The 20,297-nt window shown below is 39.2% G+C and overlaps 1 protein-coding gene across 1 annotated transcript in view; it reads left to right on the plus strand.

Annotated features, from left to right (window-relative positions):
• The window catches only part of GRK3 (G protein-coupled receptor kinase 3), a 168,588-nt gene that overhangs the window by 19,655 nt on the left and 128,636 nt on the right, over positions 1–20,297 (plus strand). The gene's annotated exons all lie outside the window — the stretch shown is intronic.

Consider the following 20,297-nt stretch of genomic DNA (forward strand, 5'->3'; position numbering starts at 1 on the left):
ACAAGATCTGAAATTCTTGAATTCATTTGCATATGCAAAAATATCGTGTAGGTTATAACATTATATTTTAACTCCAAATTCGGACAGATTTGGCATTATAGCTTTTATAAACTATGAAAAATAGTTTTTTCTAAGCAATGCTATGGCAGCTTACGTGAGGACAATGCTAGAGAAAAACGAATAATCTATTAATGAGTAATGAAATATGCAAATATGAAACGAATCAACTGGGGGCAGAAGTAGGGAGGTGGGAGTAAATGCCTAAAATCTTTCTGAGTACTTTTTCTAGAAGACTCATTTGTTTTGAAAATTGGCTTTGAAAGCTCTGCTTGTAGCCATGTGGTAGTTCCCAGATTATCTGTGGTTACAGTGTCCACAATCTATCGAGGGGTGAAAATATTAAATGGAAAATTCCAGACGTGGATAATTTATGTTTTAACTTACATACCATTTTGACTAGAAAGATGAAATCTTGCACCATTCTGCCTGGAATGGTGATTCCTTCATCCAGGAAATCCTCAGTGTAGATGCTACTGGCCTGTGAGTCGTTAGTACCTGGCTTAGTCATCAGATCCTTTGTAACCCTTTACTTAATAATGGCCCTGAAGCGCCTGAGTAGCTGGCAGTTCAGATATGCCGAAGGGAAGCCAAAAAGTGCAGCCTTTCAGTGAAAAGGTGAACGTTCTTGACGTTAGAGAACAGAATAAGTCATATGCCAAGAAAAAGAAAAAAGCATATTTGGAGGTTTCTAAGAAGTAAGAATGAATCTTCTATCCATGAAATTGTGAACAGTATATTGTTATAATTATGTTATTAGCAGTCATTGTTGATCTCTTACTGTGCCTAATTGATACATTTAACTTTATCATAGATGTGTTTATATAGGAAAAAATCATGGATGTAGGATTCAGTGCTACCTGTGGGTCCAGGCATGCACTAGCCTTGTATTTCCTTTGTTAGACCAAGATGATTCGAGAAACTTAGATAAAGGGAAACTCTGTGCCCTGTCTTTTGAACGGAAAGACCATCTTTATTAATGAAAACATGGCTTAAGCTGTTGTAACCAAGAGACCCCAAAGTGAGATAGCCCCCAAGCCTAGGCCACACCACAGACCAATTACATCAGACTCTCCCTGGAGAGGGCCAGGCAGCAGGATTTTTAGAATTCTTCCCAGGTAATCCCAAAGTCTAGGTGAAGTTGAGAACTGCTGACCTGGAGCTATTCAGAACTGAGTACGGAGAAGACTGAGTTTTGCAGCCCACGGCCATCCCTCATCCTGGGCTTGTAGAGCAGCTCTGCTAGCCTCGCTATGGGGCTCTCACCTCTCAGCCAAGCCCCATGTTATGTCTGTTTCCCAGTCAGCAGGAAGTGGAGTGCACCGTAGCACGTATCACCTCACATTCCATTGGTGGGTGCTAGGACGTGTGACTATGTAACTGCAATAGAGGTTGAGAAATGTGATGTTAAGCTGGTTGGCCATCCACCCTGCTAATTTTTGAGTGGGGAAGGTTTCTATTACCGATAGGTAGAAGAGTATAATGATTACCATGCTACTCATTTATTAAAACTATTTATTATCAATCACCAATTATCAACTCCAAAACTGAACAGAGTTCCACTGACCTCATATATATAATTATGTTATATGACATAATTATACAGATACCCACATAGGCAAGCTATGAGCTAGATGCAAAGACTCAGGAGAGGCTTTAGTTTATATGCAGTATGAAGTTTTAAAGTTTTACATTTCTTAAGCTCTCAGTTTATATTAATCATAAAGTTACTGCCCTTTCACTGGCATTTATGAGTTGTTTAAGGGAGAAAGCACTGCTATGGGTAATTTTTTCATTTGTTTGGTGCAAGCTGTTTAAAGAGGCAGAAAAGCGATTTGAGACAAAACGTTTTCCAGTGATAGCAGTTGAAATCCAAGGGTGTAGAATCTGAAAACAGCGAAGGTTAGAAAGGAATATCACCTTTGGCAGGGCACCACATTTTCTGGAGCCCCCTTTTTATTACCTCGCTGTATACATTCTTAATTGTAGAAAGCATTCTTGAAGAGTTGGGGAATGCTGCATAGTGTTGGTGGGCCCAGATTGAGTATAAATGAATCCGTCTTACTCATCTTTCTGTATTCTGGTGGCCAGAATTCTTCCAGACCCACAACAGATCCTTAGCAAATATTAACTCACATGAATATGCTTATGTCATTTTGTCGAGTTTATTTAGAAAAATGATACTCTTTCCTTTGTGGAAATTTGGCAGTGACATGTTGAGTCCTTTGGCATGCATCAGTGTTGAAGGTGGGGGATTGAGTGCTAGAATGATTGCTGATGTCTCTTCAAGGGTAGTGGGAGACACAGAGACTTCTATCATTAACAGCTAGAAAGAGTGAATAAGACCAGCTGTTCAATAACACAACAGGGTGACTGCAGTCAGTAACTTAATTGTACATTTCAAAATAACTTAAAGAGTATAACTGGATCATTTGTAACTCAGAGGAGAAATGCTTGTGGGGTTGGATACCCCATTCTTCATGATATACTTATTTCACATTACATGCCTATATCAAAACATCTCATGTCCCTTGTAAATATATCTGCCTACTATGTACCTACAAAAGTTAAAAGATAAAAATAATTAAAAAAATGATGACTGTCCATTGTGGAAAATGATACAGCAGTGATATACAGCAAGCAGTAGGAGCTGAAGTGGGAGGGCTCACCTCTGCAGAGTTGAGGAGGGCTGCATAGTGTTGGTGACCCCTGAACTGGGTTGTGGAGGATGAGTAGGAGATTTTCCTGTGAAAAGGAAAGGGCATTGGAGGGAATGGTATTTACAGAGTGACGGAGCTGTGGAAGAGCCTGTGTCTTTCACAAAAAGTGAAAAAATCAAGTGTGGCTGCAGTGTGAGAAAGATAATTGCCAGACCTGGTAGAGGCAGCCTCCTTGAAAATGCTCCCTGAAGTATGCTAAGGTGTTTGGACATTGGGCAAAGCAAGAGGCCCTTGCAACCATTTTTTTTGAGACAGAGGCTTGCTCTGTCACCAGGCTGGAGTGCAGTGGTACGATCTTGGCTCATTGCAGCCTCCACCTCCCATGTTCAAGTGATTCTCTTGCCTCAGCCTCCTGAGTAGCTGGGATTATAGGCACATGCCACCATGCCCAGCTAATTTTTGTATTTTTAGTAGATATAGGGTTTCACCATGTCGGCCAGGCTTGTCTCGAACTCCTGACCTCAGGTGATACCCCTGCCTCCGTCTCCCAAAGTGCCAGGATTACAGGTGTGGGCCACTGGGCCCACTTGCCTGCTCTTGCCTGCTGCTGTGTAAAAGATTGCTTGGAATCTTTTAAATGAGATGATTACATGGTTCGATTTATATTTTAGAAAAATTACTCTTGGAAACAAGGAGGAGGCTGCAACCCCTCTTGCATGAGGCTCCCTGACCCTGGTCTCTGTCCTCTAATGCTTATTCCACATAGACAACACCGCAACTGTAGAATATAGTCTCTGCTGTATTACTCCTGATTTTAAAGGATATTGATGAAAAGGCAAATGGATTCTGAAATGATTCTTGTAACTAATTTATTTTATTTTCATTTTTTATTTTTTGAGGCAGAGTCTTGCTCTGTCACCCAGGCCGGAGTACAGTGGCGCAATCTTGGCTCACTGCAGCCTCTGCCTCCCAGGCTTAAGTGATCCTCCCACCTCAGCCTCCCAAGTAGCTGGGACCACAGACACGTACCACCATGCCTGGCTAATTTTTTTGTAGCTTTGGTAGAGATGAGTGATATGGTTTGGCTCTGTGTCCCCTCCCAAATCTCATCTTGAATTGCATTCCCATAATTCCCACCTGTTGTGGGAGGGGCCTGGTGGGAAATAATTGAATCATGGGGGCAGTTTCTCCCACACTGTTCTCCTGGTAGTGGTTAAGTCTCATGAGATCTGATGGTGTGATAAAGGGAAACCTGTTTTGCTTGGTTCTCATTCTTTCTCTTGCCCGCTGCTGTGTAAAACATGCCTTTTGCCTTTCACCATGATTGTGAGGCCTCCCCAGCCACGTGGAACTATACCTCCAATTACACCCTTTTTCCTGGATAAATTACCCAGTCTTGGGTATGTCTTTTTCAGCACCGTGAAAATGGACTAATATAGTAGGGTTTCACCATGTTGCCCAGGCTGGTCTCAAACTCCTGACCTCAAGTGATCCAACCTGCCTCGGCCTCTCAAAGTGCTGGGATTACAGGTGTGAGCCACCACACCATGCCTACTGTAACTAATTTAAAAAGATAGTTTTGAGTATAAAGGTTCAGTCTCTTTGATTAGGTAAACCAAGGACCCCATAAATTTATTCATCCTTCAGCTGGTGTCTGTTTGGGGATGACTTTGTATTTGATGTGTTTGTGGGCCAGTGAAATTCAAGTATATTTAATGTCACTTAATATCTAGTTACATTGCAAAGGAAAAGGCATTACAACAGAATGTGGGTTATCAAAATATTGTAGGAAAAGCACAAAACAAATTTGTAGTTAGCTTAATTGGGTTGTGATCTGAATGTAGATTGTCCTGTGCTGAACTGTTTAATACTATGCAAATTATATAAGACACTTTTCTGTAAAAGATACAAGAAACTGAGGATACACAAAGAGTTGGCATTAAACTATTTAAGCTTCTTTTAGAGACTACTTCACAATCCTGGTGGAGTTCAGTGGTTTTGAATCTAGTTGTCAGATGTTTTTTTTGAGATGGAGTCTCACTTTGCCTGGCACAATCTTGGCTCACTGCAACCTCTGTCTCCTGGATTCAAGCGATTTTCCTGCCTCAGCCTCCTGTGTAGCTGGGACTACAGGTGTGCACCACCATGCCCAGCTAATTTTTATATTTTTAGTAGAGACAGGGTTTCACTGTGTTGGCCAGGATGGTCTCGATCTCTTGACCTTGTGATCCGCCCGCCTTGGCCTCCCAAAGTGTTGGGATTACGGGCATGAGCCACTGTACCCGGCCCTGTTGTCAGGCTTTTATTGTGACTTTGGATAATGGAACTCTCTTCTGTGTGCTTGGTGAGTGGTTTGTGGAAAATAGTAACTACATAAAAGAAAAGTAGTTTGATTTTGGGGGAACAGAATCTTGATATGATTGTGTGGTCATTAAAAAAATCTCTTTTGGTTTTTTCGATGGTCAGTAATGGTAAAAATTCTCATTTGTGTGCTGCTTGTAGTTTATTAATAATTTTTTTTGTTGTTTTTTGAGACAAGTTCTAGCTCTGTTGCCCAGGCTGAGATGCAGTGGTGAGATCATAGCTCACTGCATCCTCAAACTCCTGGGCTCAAGTGATTCTCCTACCTCAGCCTCCTGAGTAACTGAGACTACAGCTTCATGCCACCATCTTGGCTACCTTAAACATTTTTTTTTGTAGAGTGGGGTTTTCGCTATGTTGCCCAGGCAGTTCTCGAACTCCTGGACTGAAGTGATGCTTTTGCTTCAGCCTCTGGAAGAGCTGAGATTATAAGCATGAGCCACTAAGCCCACTCACTGCTTAGAGTTTAGAAAGCACTCTCTTACAAACTTGTTCAGGTTTGTAAACCTTTACAGGTACCTTACTATGTGCTACTAGTTTTTCTAGGCAATATATTACCTATTAATTACAATATTTGCTTAAAGTGCATTTAGAGGTTATCTAGCTATGTCCTAAATATTGTAGTTTCTCTACTAGTAAGGTGTTCATGTACAACCTGGCCCACCTATTCTTGTCCCACAGGGAGCAGATGTCTGGTGACAGGTCTCTCAACCACTTTCGTGGTAGAAAAAAATTAAAATTATAATACAATATTTATTATACTTACCATGCATTTACGTAGCAGGACCCCAGCAGGCCATGACGGGTAGGACTGGTGTATTTCCAGCCAGTTGGTATTAAATTAAAAGAAGTCATTATGTCTCCAAGCAGTATACAGTGTATGATATACACAACCCTTATTTTGGTGAGGAGATGTGTAAAAGTAATAACCCTGGACTCTGGAAGCCAGAATTTGTTGCTTTAATACTTTTGTATAATGAAAATTTCAAATATGCACCGAAGGAGCGAATAAGAGTATGAAATTGATAGAGTCATCACTCAGCTTTCTCAGTTATTAATACTGTATTACTCTGTTCCCACACTGCTAATAAAGACATACTTGAGACTGGGTAATTTATAAAGGAAGGAGGTTTGATGGACTCATGGTTCCACATGGCTGGGGTGGCCTCACGATAATGGCGGAAGGTGAAGGAGGAATAAAGTCTTACATGGCAGCAGGCAAGAGAGCATGTGCAGAGTAATTGCTCTTTAGAAAACCATTAGATCTTGTGAGATTTATTCACCATCATGAGAACAGCATGGGAACGATCCGCCTCTGTGATTCAGTGACCTCCCACTGGGTCCCTCCCACAACACGTGGGAATTATAGTAGCTGCAATTCAAGATGGGATTTGGAAGGGGACACAGCCAAACCATATCAAATACATAGCTAATTTTGTTTCATCTATACCTCCTATCTCCCTTAGATTATTTTGAAGCATGTCTAGAGACTGTATATATATCATTTCATCTGTCAACATTACTATATGCATTCCAAAAAGATAGAACTCTTTCAGAATACAAAAGTGAAAGTGGAATACAATGCCACTACCAAAAAAAAAAAAAAATGCTCCCTTAATATTATCAGATAGTGAATGCACATTCTCATTTCTCTATTTTTTTTAAAGAATACTTTTTTACTTGAATTGAATTTTTAAGTAAGATTCGTACATTATGCCTGATTGTTATTTACTTTGAGTCTTTTTTGACCTATACATTTCTCCACTGTCATTATTTTCTCCTGAGGTTTTTTTGTTAAAGATATCGGGTCATTTTGTTGTGTAGTTTCCCACACTCAAGGTTTTGCCTCCTGCATCCCAATGGTGTAATTAAACAGACAAATAGCTTTATTGAGGTGTAATTAACCTGAGATAAACAACATATTTCAAGTGCACAGTTTGGTGAGTTTGTCTACATTGGCAAAACCATTACCAAAATTAAGATAATGAATGTCTCAATTATCTTACCAACTGGGCGTTCTACAATTCAATTTGATTCTGACACCACCTTAAGTTAGCAAAGACCCTTCCCCAGTTAAGTGCTGGGTTAAGTGCTCGTTCCCACAAGACTGCCCCAAATCAGATGCCAGCTAGGAATGGGGTTCCCAGTTTCCCATACTTCTGCCTGGCTGACCACAAATTCACGGGCTCCCATGACCATCCCCTCCAGTATGCTATGTTGCTAGAACGACTCACAGAACTCACAAAAATGCTATCCATATGATTAGTTTTATTATGAAAGATACAGTTCAGGAATAGCAAAATGGAAGAGGAACATGGTGCAGAGTCTGGCAGGGAGGGGTAGAGAGCAGAGCTTCTGTGCCCTCTCTGAGTGCACCTTCCCATCAAATGATGTGTTTACCAACCCAAAAACTCTCCAAGCTCTTGAAGAATTTTTAAGCAAAGTAGGCTTGATTGCAGAAAGCTTTGGGTGTTGATGACAGAACTGAATCCCCAGCCTCCCTAAGGTCAGGGGAAGAGGCTGAAAGTCTTAACCGTCTAGTCACACTTTTGCTTCCTCTGGCAACAAGCCCCCATATTGAGCTATCTAAAAGCCCACCAAGAGTCAGCTCATTAGCATAAACTCAGGTACAGTTGAAAAGGGCTCCTTAGGAATAAAAGACACTCCCATCCGTCAGGAAATTACAAGCATATTTGGAGCTCTGTGTCAGGAACCAGAGACATAGACTAAATATATTTTTTATTATACCACATGCACCATCCTTAAAAGTTTACTCCTGCCTTTTTGTAATCAAATGTTTTGTACTTTTTTTTTGGATGGCGGGGAGGTGGGGGGTGGGCGGGGGCGGTGTCTGGCTTCTTTAACTCAGCACAGTTATTCTGAGATCCGTCTGTGTTTTTAAATATATTCATAGTTCATTCCTCTTATTGCTGAGTACTATTTCATTATAGTGATGCCCATGTTTACTTAGTCATTCACCTGTTGTGGCCATTGTGTTGCTTCCAGCTTTTGAACATCACAGATAAAGCTGCTAAGAATATCCATGTATAAATCTTCATATGGGTATATGCTTTCATTTCTCTCAGGTATGTACCTAAAAATGGAATGGACTTATTATATGGTAGGTATAGTTTAACTTTACTTTCTAAGAAGCTGCCAAAATGTTTTCCGAAGTGTTTGCTCCATTTTACATTTCCACCAGCAGTATATGAGAATTCCAGTTATTCATTCCTCCCAGTGTTTGGCGTGGTCTTTTCTTTCTTTTCTGTTTGTTTTTTTTTTTCCTCGAGACAGAGTCTCACTGTGTCACCCCTGCAGGAGTACAGTGGCATGATCTCAGCTCACTGTAACTTCCGCCTCCTGGGTTCCAGCAGTTCTCCTGCCTCAGCCTCCTGTGTAGCTGGGATTACAGGTGTGTGCCACCATGCCTGGCTAATGTTTTTGTATTTTTAGTAGAGACGAGGGTTTTACCATGTTGGTCATGCTGGTCTCAAACTCCTGACCTTGTGATCCTCTCACCTTGGCCTCCCATAGTGCTGGGATATAGGTGTGTGCCACCACACCCGGCCAGTGTGGTCTTTTCTAATTGTAGCCATTCTAACAGGTATGAAGTGGAATGTTTTTGTGATTTTAATTTGCCTTTCCTAATGACTAATGATGTTGAACAACTTTTCTTAGGCTTGTTTGCCATCCACATTTCGTCTTTGAAGTGACTGTTCAAATCATTTGCCCATTTTTTATTGGGTTATTTTCTTGTTCTTGAGCTGTAAAGGATCTTTGTTAATGTTGGGTACAGGTCCTCAATTAGATGATTTGCCAGTGTTTTCTCTCAACATGTGGCTTGTTTTTTTACCCTTTTGAATGTCTTTTCAGGAGCAGGAGTTTTTAATTTTGATGAAATTAATTTATTAGTTTTTCTCCTGTTGTTTTTAGACATGTTTTTGCCCTCATGTCTAAAGTCTTTGCTTGGACCAGTTATAAAGAATTTTTCGTAGATTTTCTTTTAGAGCTGTTATAGTTTTAGGCTTTGTATTTGTATCTATGGTCCATCTCGAAATACTTTAAAAAAATCACTGCAGCTTTAATTTTAGATTGAAGGGGTACATTTGCAGGTTTGTTATGTGGGTGTAGTGCGTTTCGTGTATGATTGATCCCATTGCCCAGCTATTGAGCATAATACCCAATAGTGTTTCCCCATTCTATTCATCTACAGTATCTATTGTTACCATCTTTATGTCCATGAGTATCCAGTGTTTAGCTCCCACTTATAAGTAAGAACATGCGGTATTTGGTTTTCTGTTTCTGTGTTAATTTGCTTAGGATAATCACCTCCAGCTGCATTCATGTTGCTGCAGAGGACACGATTTCATTCTTTTTTCATGGTGATATAGTATTCCCTGGTATATATGTACCACATTTTCTTTATTCAATCCACCACTGATGGGTACCTAGGTTGATTCCTTGTCTTTGTCATTATGAATAGTGCTGTGATGAAAATGTGAGTACATGCGTTTTTTTTCTTGTTTTTTTTTGAGACGGAGTTTCACTCTTGTTACCCAGACTGGAGTGCAATGGCGCGATCTTGGCTCACTGCAACCTCTGCCTCCTGGGTTCAGACAATTCTCCTGCCTCAGCCTCCTGAGTAGCTGGGATTACAGGCACGAGCCACCATGCCCAGCTAATTTTTTTGTATTTTTAGTAGAGACAGGGTTTCTTAGGTAGAAAAATTTATTTTCTTTTGGAAAGAAAATATATCCAGTAATGGGATTGCTGGGTTGAATGGTAGTTCTGTGTTAAGTTCTTTGAGAAATCTCCAAACAGCTTTTCACAGTGGCTGAACTAATTTACATTCCCACCAGCAGTGTATAGGCATTCCGTTTTCTCCACAGCCTTATTAGAATTTTTTTTTTTAAATAATAGCCATTTGACTGGTGCAAGATGGTATCTCATTGTGGTTTTGATTTACATTTCTCTGATGATTAGTGATGTTGAGCATTTTTTCGTATGTTTGTTGGTCACTTGTATGTATCTTTTGAGAAGTGTCTGTTCATGCCTTTTGCCCATTTTTTAATGGAATTATTTGTTTTTTGTTGTTAAGTTCCTTATAGAATCTGGATATTAGACCTTTGCCAGTTGCATAGTTTCAGAATATTTTCTTGTATTCTGTAGGGTGTGTAGTTTAATTGGGTCCCACTTGTCAACTTTCGTTCATGTTGTAGCTCTTTTGAGGACTTTGTTGAGGACTCTTTGTATATAGTAAAAGGTAGGCATCCAGTTTCAGTCTTCTGCATATGGCTAGCCAGCCATCCCAGCACCATTTGTTGAATAGGGAGCCCTTTCCCCATTGCTTATTTTTGTTGACGTTGTCAAAGATCAGATAGCTGAAGCTGTGGGTCTTTATTTTTGGGTTCTCTCTTCTATTCCACTGGTCTATGTGTCTGTTTTTGTACCAGCACTATGCTGTTTTGGTTACAGTAGCCTTATAGTATAGTTTGAAGTTGGGTAATAGGATCCTCTAGCTTTGTTCTTTTTGCTTGGGATTATGCTATTTGGGCTTTGTTTTTTTGGTTCCATATTAATTTTAGAATAGTTTTTACTCATCCTATGAAAAATAACATTGGTAGTTTGATAGAAATAGCATTGAATCTGTAGATTGTTTTGGGCAGCATGGCCTACTTTTTTTCTTTTTTTTTGAGACAGAGTCTTGCTCTGTTGCCCAGGCTGGAGTGCAACGGTACCATCTCAGCTCACTGCAACCTCTGTCTCCTGGGTTCAAGTGATTCTCCTGCCTCAGCCTCCTGAGTAGCTGCGACTACAGGCGTTTGCCACCACGGCCAGCTGAAATTTGTATTTGTAGTAGAGATGAGGTTTCACCATGTTGGTCAGGCTGGTCTTGAGCTCCTGACCTCGTGATCCACCCACCTTGGCCTCCCAAAGTGCTGGGTTTACAGGCGTGAGCTACCATGCTCGGCCAGCATGGCCATTTTTGCAATATCGATTCTTCCAGTCTGTGAGCATGGAACATTCTTCCATTTGTTTGTATCATCTATGATTTCTTTCATCAGTGTTTTGTAGTTCTACTGGTAGAAAAAAGTCAAGGAGGAGGGACTCCTCCCCAACTCATTCTGCAAAGCTGGCATTACCCTGATACCATAACCTGGGAAAGACACAGTGAAAAAAAACTACAGGCCAACATTTCTGATGAACACAGAGGCAAAAATTCTCAACAAAATACTAGCAACCCAAATCCGGCAGCACATCAAAAAGGTTAGCTCCCCATGATCAGGTAGGCTTCATTCCTGGGACGCAAGGTTGGTTCAGCATATGCAAACCAATAAATGTGATTTACCACGTAAAAATAAAACCATATGATCATCTCAATAGATGTGGAAAAAGCTCTCAATAAAATCCAGTACCCTTCACATTAAAAACCCTGAACAAAATAGTCATCAAAGGGATGTACCTCAAAATAATTACAGCTGTCTATGACAGACCTACAGCCAATATCATACTGAATGAGCGGAAGGTGGAAGTCTTCCCCTTGAGAACTGGAACAGGCAAGGATTCTCACTCTTGCCACTCCTGTTCAACATAGTACTGGAGCAGTCAGGCAAGAGAAAGAAAGAAAAGGGATCCAAATAGGTGAAGAAGGAGGCAAGCTGTCTCTCTTTGCTGATGATACGATTCTATACCGAGAAATCCATAGAGACTCTGCCAAAAAACTCCTGGGATTGATAAACGACTTCAGTAAAGTTTCAGGATACAAAATCAATGTACGCAAATCAGTAGCATTTCTGTACCCCAATAATGTTCCAGCTGAGAGCCAAATTAAAATGCAGTCCCATTTACAATAGCCACACACACCCAAAATACAGCAGGTTACTTTCTGTACGTGACGTTAGACAACCGGCCACATTCTTTGAGCTAAAAATACAAACATGCAAGATACTAAAAATACAAATGGGAACTGAATAGTACAGTGAAGAAAATTACAAGTAGAACATAAGGAAATAGCCAAGAATTATGGGAAAAATATAAGCACAGACTATATTTCTCATGGTTAGAGAGGAAATTAGACTTTTTAACATGAATAAAAAATTGTTGAGCATGGTGGCTCCCACCAATAATTCCAGCTACTTCAGAGTCTGAGGTGGGGGACTCTCTTGAGGCCAATAATTTAAGACCAGTCTGGGCAACATAGTGAGACATTGTCTCCAAAAAGAAAAAAACATAATTACTGGATGTGGTGGTGTACACTTGTGGTCTCTGCTCCTTGGGAGGCTGAAGTGGGAGGATGACTTGAACCCAGGAGTTTGAGGCTGCAGTGAGCTATGATCACACCACTGCACTCCAGCCTAGATGACAGAGCAAGAACCCCCTTTGTATGTATGTGTATATATAATATACTTACGTGATATATATGTGTGTATGTATATATATATACATACATATATTTCCATGTATCTATAGATGTATAAAGTGTTCTACTTTAGGGAAGATGATTACACGAAGATATATAAGAATCCAATCACCCTCTACAGGAAGGGAAGAGTAAAAATCATGGCATAGTAGGAATTATATGGAAAATTGGAAACTCAGAATGGAATAGGTAGTAAATTGCCAAATTTGATAACTGTTTTAGAATACTGTCTTAGAAGTGTTCTGGAACACTTCTTCAAGAGTATTCTGGGGAAGAATGAGAGTCATGGTAGGTGAAGCCCAATCGTCATACATGCAATGTTAGATGAATGAAATAAATGAGGTATTTGAATCCACTAAAGAGAAGGAAAGATTGCCATGCCTCAAAAAGAAGTCATGTGGTCTGTGAACAGAGTTGGCTCAACTGAACTATTCGGCTTCAATCAAGGAAATATTCGACAATATGAAAAGTGAGAGATGAACATTTTAATATCTAGTTTTTACTTTTATATTGTATTTTAAACATCTATTTGAAAATTTTATCAATAATTTGCAATTTGAAAAAATTTTAAAATATTATTTGATTTATTCCCTCAGAACTTTGAGAATGGAGAGTTCTATGAGTGACTGATTATAGCTAGGTATAATTAAATGCAGAGGCAAGTAACTGGTTAATCTTATGTACTGTTACAATTAGTGATAGGGCCATCCCTGGCAGAGTTTTAGCATGTCTTGTAACTTGTTTGAAAGGTTAACCCTGAGGCTGGGCGTGGTGGCTCACGCCTATCATCCCAGCACTTTGGGAGGCCGAGGCAGGTGGATCACGAGGTCAAGAGATCGACACCATCCTGGTCAACGAGGTGAAACCCCGTCTCTACTAAAAATACAGAAATTAGCTGGGCATGGTGGTGCGTGCCTGTAGTCCCAGCTACTTGGGAGGCTGAGGCAGGAGAATTGCTTGAACCCAGAAGGTGGAGGTTGCGGTGAGCTGAGATCACGCCATTGCACTCCAGCCTGGGTAACAGGAGCAAAACTCCGTCTCAAAAAAAAAAAAAAAAAAAAAAGAAAGAAAAGAAAAGTTAACCCTTCCTCTTCATACATGTCTTTATTGAGACTCATAATTCACTTAATACTTACCATGGCTCAAGTGCTGGACTTATATTCACAGAATTTAATCATGGTACTTGATTCATGATACTCTCTCATTAATTTATGCATGGCCTTTATTTTGTAGTCATTGAATCATTCATTAATTCATTTTAAATAATATAAGCACTTCTAGTACCAGCATGAGAACAAGGATACAGAGAATAATTTCCTTTTACTGTGAGTTCCTTCCCCATTCCATCTCCTGGCCTGTGTTTCTTTCCTTCTTCTCCCTATAGGCAACCACTCATAACTGCACATTATGCATTTCCCTGCCTTTCAGAAATGTATGGTTTCATTATATATATGTATTTCTATAGATTATATTTTTAGTTTTGGATTTATGAGTACAGTCTCCTGTTCCATGTCTAAAAGTTGTGGGACAATATCAAATGTTCTAACATAAGAGTAAGTGAAATATGAGAAAGAGCCGACTAAAAAAATACACAAAGAGAAAATGGCTGAGAATTTTCCAAAAGCAGAGATAGAAAACTGGGAAGGGTAGGAGAAAGGGTGGGGAAGGAAGACATTTGTTAAAGGGTATAAAATTACAGCTAGATAAGAGAAATATATTCTAGTGTTCTATAGCACCGTAGGATGACTATAGTTATAATAATACATGATTTCAGTTAGCTAGACGGAGGACATTGACTATTCCCATCACAAAGAAATGATAAATGTTTGAGATAATGGGTATGCTAATTACTCTGATCTGACCACTATGCATTGTATGTGTCAAAACCTCACATTGCACCCCCCGAATATGTACAATTATTATGTGTCAATTAACAAAGTTTAAAAAATGTTCAGAGAACCCCAAGCAGGGTAAAGGTAGGGAGAGAAATCATACCACTAGATGCATTATAGTTAAGCTACTGACCAACAGCGAAGAGAAATTCTTAAAGGAGCTAGATAAAGAAAGGCAGCCAGATTAAAACCAAATGCTCGTACAGAGGAACAAAGATAAAAATTATAGCACAATTCTTATAGAACCCATGCAGGCAGACGACGGTGGCGTGACAGTAAGTGCCACGTGAAACAAAACAAACCTGCCGACCTAGGATCCTATACCCAATACTAGTATCTTTTAAAACTAAAGGCAAAATAAGGACTTTTTAGACCAACAAGAGCTGGGAAAATTCATTGCTAGTTAACACGCACCGCAAGAGATGTTGGAGAAGATGTGTTGGATAGAAGGCATATGGTACCAGGGGACACTTGAATCTCCACAAAGAAATACAGAGCACCCACAATAATACAAAGGCCACTGAATGTAGAGACATTGCATGTCTAAAACCAAAACAATAAAAATATATTGGGAGGTTTAGAACACGTAGGAATAAAGTGTATGACAATAATAGCACAAATCATAGAGAGGACATGGAAATGTAAAATGTTTATTTAGAGGTAGGCTATGGTAAGTAAAGATGTGTATTGTAAACCCTAGAGCAACTCCTAAGGGGAGAAAAAAAGAAAAGAGTTAAAATAATCTAGTAGGGGAGATAAACATTAAATCATAAGAAGAAGAAGAAGGCAAGAAAAGAGGAAAACAGGAGCAAAGTACAGATGAAAGCAGGTTCAATGTAATTAAGATGGCAGTTCTTGTCCTGGCATGGTGGTGTACACTGTGAGCCCAGCACTTTGGAGTAATCCCAGCACTTTGGGAGTCTGAGCCAGGAGGATCACTTGAGCCCATGAGTTCAAGACCAGCCTGGGCAACATGGTGAGACCCTGTCTCTACAAAAAAATTACAGAAATTAGCTGGGCACAGTGGCATGTGCCTGTGTTCCCAGCTACTTTGGAGTCTGAGGTGGGAAAATTGCTTGAGTCCAGTGGGCTGAGGCTGCAATGAGCCATGATCTCTTCACTATACTCCAGCCTGGGCAACAGAGTGAGACCCTGTGTCAAAAACAAAAAGATGGCAATTCTTCCCATACTGATCTATAGATTCACTGCAGTCCCTTTTGAAATCCAAGCAGAATAGGCAACATAATTTTGAAAAAGGCACAAAGAGGACTTAGACTGGCTTCACCACTTACTGTAGAGCTGTCGTCGTCAACATAGTATTACACTGGCATAAAGAACGTAGATAATGGAACAGAAGATGGAGGTGAGAAATCCTAGCATTTACAGTGATTGATTTCTGAAAAAATGCCAAGACAATTCAGTGGGGGAAATGACAGGAATTTCAGCAAGATGATGCTAGAGAAATTGGATATCCATATGCAAAAATAAAGACAAAAACCAAAACCCTTAGATATTTACCTCCCACCATACTCCCAGAATAACTGAAAATTGATCATAAATCTGCATTTATGAGCTAAAACTATAACACTTCTTCAAAAGCTAAAACTGTAACACTTCTAGAAGAAAGCCTAAGAAAAAGTCTTAGTGACATTGGGTTAGGCAAAGAATTCTTAGCTATGACACCATTAAGCACAATCCATAAAAGAAAAATACTGATAAATTGGGTTTAATCAAAAATTTAAAACTTGTCTTTTAAAGACAGCACTAAGCAAGTGCAGAGACAGATTATAGACTCTGAGAACATATTTGAAAATCACATGTATGATAAATAACTTGTATCCAGAATATATAAAGAACTCAGCAATTGAATATGAAGTTACCAATCCTCTTCAAAATGGGTAAAATATTTGAATAGCCAATTCACTATAGAAGTTACATGAATAGCTAATAAGCATATGAAAAAATGCTTAGTATCATTACTCATTAGGGAAATGGAAATTAAAACCACAGTGTGATGCTATTTGACACCCACTAAAATGGGTAAAATAAAAAATTCAGAAAATAAGTATGTTTAAGGAGAAACAGGAATTCTGTATTGCTGGTGGGAATCTGAAAGGATGTAGCTACAATAGAAGGTGGTTTGGCAGGTTTTTAAAAAGTTATGCTAAAACATATTTACCATATGATCCAGCTAATTCACAGGCATGTATCTACCTAACAGAAATATGCAACTGTTTAAACACTTCAGTTAAAAGACAGAGATTATCAGGTGGGGCGGAAAAGCAAGAGCCATCTATAAAGTCAGCTGTCCATATCTGTGATGTTTTTTCTTTGAGACGGAATCTCGCTCTGTCACCCAGGCTGGAGCGCAGTGGCGCAGTCGGCTCACGGCAATCTCCGCCTCCCAGGTTCAAGTGATTCTCCCGCCTTAGCCTCCTGAGTAGCTGGGATTACAGGCGACTGCCACCAAGTTTTGTATTTGTAGTAGAGACAGAATTTCACCAGGTTGTCCAGGCTGGTCTAGAGCTCCTGACCTCAGGTGATCCACCCACCTCAGCCTCCCAAAGTGCTGGGATTACAAGCGTGAGCCACCATGCCCGGCCATACCTGTGGGTTGTATCTGAGTGTTCAACCAACTGCAGATCAAAATATTTGGAAAGAAAGAAACAATGAAAAATAACAATACAACAATAAAAATACAAATAAAAACCAATCCAGTGTAACAACTATTTACATAGCATTTACATTGCATTAGGTCTTATAAGTAGCCTAGAGATGATTGAAACTATCAGGAGGATATGCATAAGTTCTCTGTAGATATTACACCATTTTATATAAGGGACTTGAGCATCCTAGGGTTTTGGGATCTGAGATGGGTCCTGGAACCCATGGCTTGTATACCAAGTGATGACTGTCTGTTGTGAACTAGAAACTTACTTTAAATATGAAGATATAAATCCTTAAAGGTAAAAAAATAGGCAAAGATAATAATACTATGTAAGCACGAACCAAAAGAAAGCTGCAATGACTTGATTAATATCTGATGAAATAGAGTTAACAAAGATTGTAAACAGGCATTAAAAAGGTACATTTTGTAAAGACCATGGGTTCATTTCATCAAGCAAGCACTACAATGTTCTTAAATGTTCACGTACTTAACAACAGAGCAGTAAAATATACAACGAAAACAGAATTGAAAAGAGAAATAGATTTCCAGTTAGAGTTAACGGTTTCAACATTCATCTCTCAGTAATTTATAGAAAAAGTAGACAGAAAATCAGGAAGCATAGAGAAAAATCTAAGCAGCACTATCAACCAACTTGCCCCAGTTGACACTTCTGAATCAGTGTATCCAACAGCAGGGTGCACATTCCCTTTAAATGCACACGAACTACTCAAAATGATGGATCGTATTCCAGATAATAAAACTCATATCGACAAAGCTTAAAAGAATTGAGTTATTCCAAGTATGTTCTCTGACCATCAGTGAATTAGAGTAATAACAGAAGGATAACTGGAAATCTCCAAGTATTTGGAAATGAAGCAACACATTTTGAAATTGCTCATAGGTCAAGGAAGAAATCTCAAGGGAAATTAGAAAATAATTAGAATAGAATGAAAATGAAAATAGAATGTGTCAGTATTTGTGAGGTGCAGTTAAATCAATGCCTACAGGGAATTTTATAATTTTAATTGGTTACATTAGAAATAATTTAAATTCATTGATTCAACTTCTTAAGTTAGAAAAGAAGCAATGAGATGATACAATGTATATATAAGGACAGACATACAGATCAATGTAACAAGATGGTCCCGAGTTAGACCTGCATGTATTTAGTGCTGAACCAACAAATGTGTCAAGATAATTTAATGGAGAAAAGAGAAAGAAAGGAGTCTTTTCAGCAAGTAATTCCAGAGCAATTAAATATTATAAGAAAAAAATAACTTTGGTTTCTACCTTGTACTCTACAGAAAAATTACCCGGAAATGGAGATTAGACCATTTTTGTGTTTACAGAAAAGCTAAAACTTTAAAACTTCTAAAGGAAAGTATAGCTTATAATCTTCATGACCTTGAGGCATGAAAAACTTCTTAGCACATACTGTTCATCAAAGAAATGTCAATACACTGGAACCCATCAAGTAAATACCTCTGCTCTTAGAAGGACTCCTGGAAGCAAATGAAGAGCTGAGGTGCTAACTGGGAGAAAATCTTAGCATCACATAAATCTGACATAGTGCTTATTTCTGGACTATGTAAAGAAGTTGTACAACTGAATAATAAGACAACTCAATTAAAAGGTAGACAAAAGATTTGTCTACATACCTCTAAAAGGAAGAGAGAATTCCAATAATCATGTACAAACATGTTCAGCATCATTATTCATTAGGGAAATGCAAATTAATATACAAAGTATAATAAGATACTACTACACACCCAACAGAGTGGGTAAGTTTTTTTTTTTTTTTTTTTTTTTTTGAGACAGGGTCTCTCTGTCGCTAGGGCTGGAGTGCAGTGGCAAGATCTCTCTCTGCCTCAGGAGTTCAAGTGCTTCTCCTGCCTCAGCCTCCCGAGTAGCTGGCATTACAGGCGTCCACCACTACACCCAGCTAATTTTTTGTATTTTTAGTAGAGACGGGGTTTTGCCTCGTGATTCGCCTGCCTCGACCTCCGAGAGTGTTGGGATTACAGGTGTGAGCCACCGCGCACAGTCCTAAAATTTAAAGACTTACAACCCAAGTGTTGACAAGGATGTGGAGCAGCTGAAACTATCACACGTTGTTGGTGGGGTTGTAAAATGGTGCCACCAGTTTGTGATATCATTCATCAGTTTTTCATCATATTAAATATGATTTTCCACATGACCAATGATTTCACTGCCTGGTATTTACCTGTGAAAAATCAAAACACATTGTCATAAAAAGACTTATATGTAGATATTTAAAGCACCTTTGTTTATAGTAGTCCCAGACTGGAAACAACCCAAATGTCTGTCAACAGATGGCTGGGTAAACAGATTATGGAATATTCATACAATACCATGCTATTTGGCATGAGAAAGGAACAAAATACTTATGCACATAGCAATATGGAAGGAGCTGCCTTATGTCAAACAAAAGAAGCCAGGCACAACAGGCAATATATTGTGTGATTTGATTTTATATAAAATTCTAGAGCTGGAACATGCAATCTATGTTCACAGAAAGCAGATCAATAGTTGCCTGGATTCTAGAACACAGGACGATTGATTGTAAAGGGGTGCTCTTTGGGGCAATGGAAATATCCTGTATCTTAAGATACTAGTTACATATGTGTATATGTTTGACAGAAGCACATTTAACAATATACATTTTTTTTTGAAATGGAGTCTCGTTCTGTCCCCCAAGCCGTGGCATGATATCGGCTCACTACAACATCTGCCTCCCAGGTTCAAGAGATTCTCCTGCCTCAGCCTCCCTAGTAGCTAGGACTACAGACACCTGCCACTATACCCAGCTAAGTTTTATATTTTTAGTAGAGATGGGGTTTCACCATGTTGTCCAGGCTGGTCTCGAACTCCTGACCTCAGGTGATCCACTTGGCCTCCCAAAGTGCTGAGATTATAGATGTGAGCCACCTTGCCTGGCTAACAATATACTTTAAGTATGCATTTAATTATATATAAATTATGCTTCAATTTGTTTTAAAAAGTAAAAAAAAAAAAAAAAGATAATGCTAAGTTATTGTTAACTCTCACCATGAGTGGATGACAGAGATTCAGTTTTCTACTTTTTCCATTTGGATAATCACTTTTGGGGTTCACTTACTGAATTGTCCATCATTCCCCCATTTTTCTGGCCTACTTCTATTATATGTCACATCGAATGTATGTGTGACTCGGTTTCTTCACTCTCTTCCATTTCTTGG

This window comes from Callithrix jacchus, chromosome 1 (assembly GCF_049354715.1).
Source record: "Callithrix jacchus isolate 240 chromosome 1, calJac240_pri, whole genome shotgun sequence".
NCBI classification, from domain to species: Eukaryota; Metazoa; Chordata; class Mammalia; order Primates; family Cebidae; genus Callithrix; species Callithrix jacchus.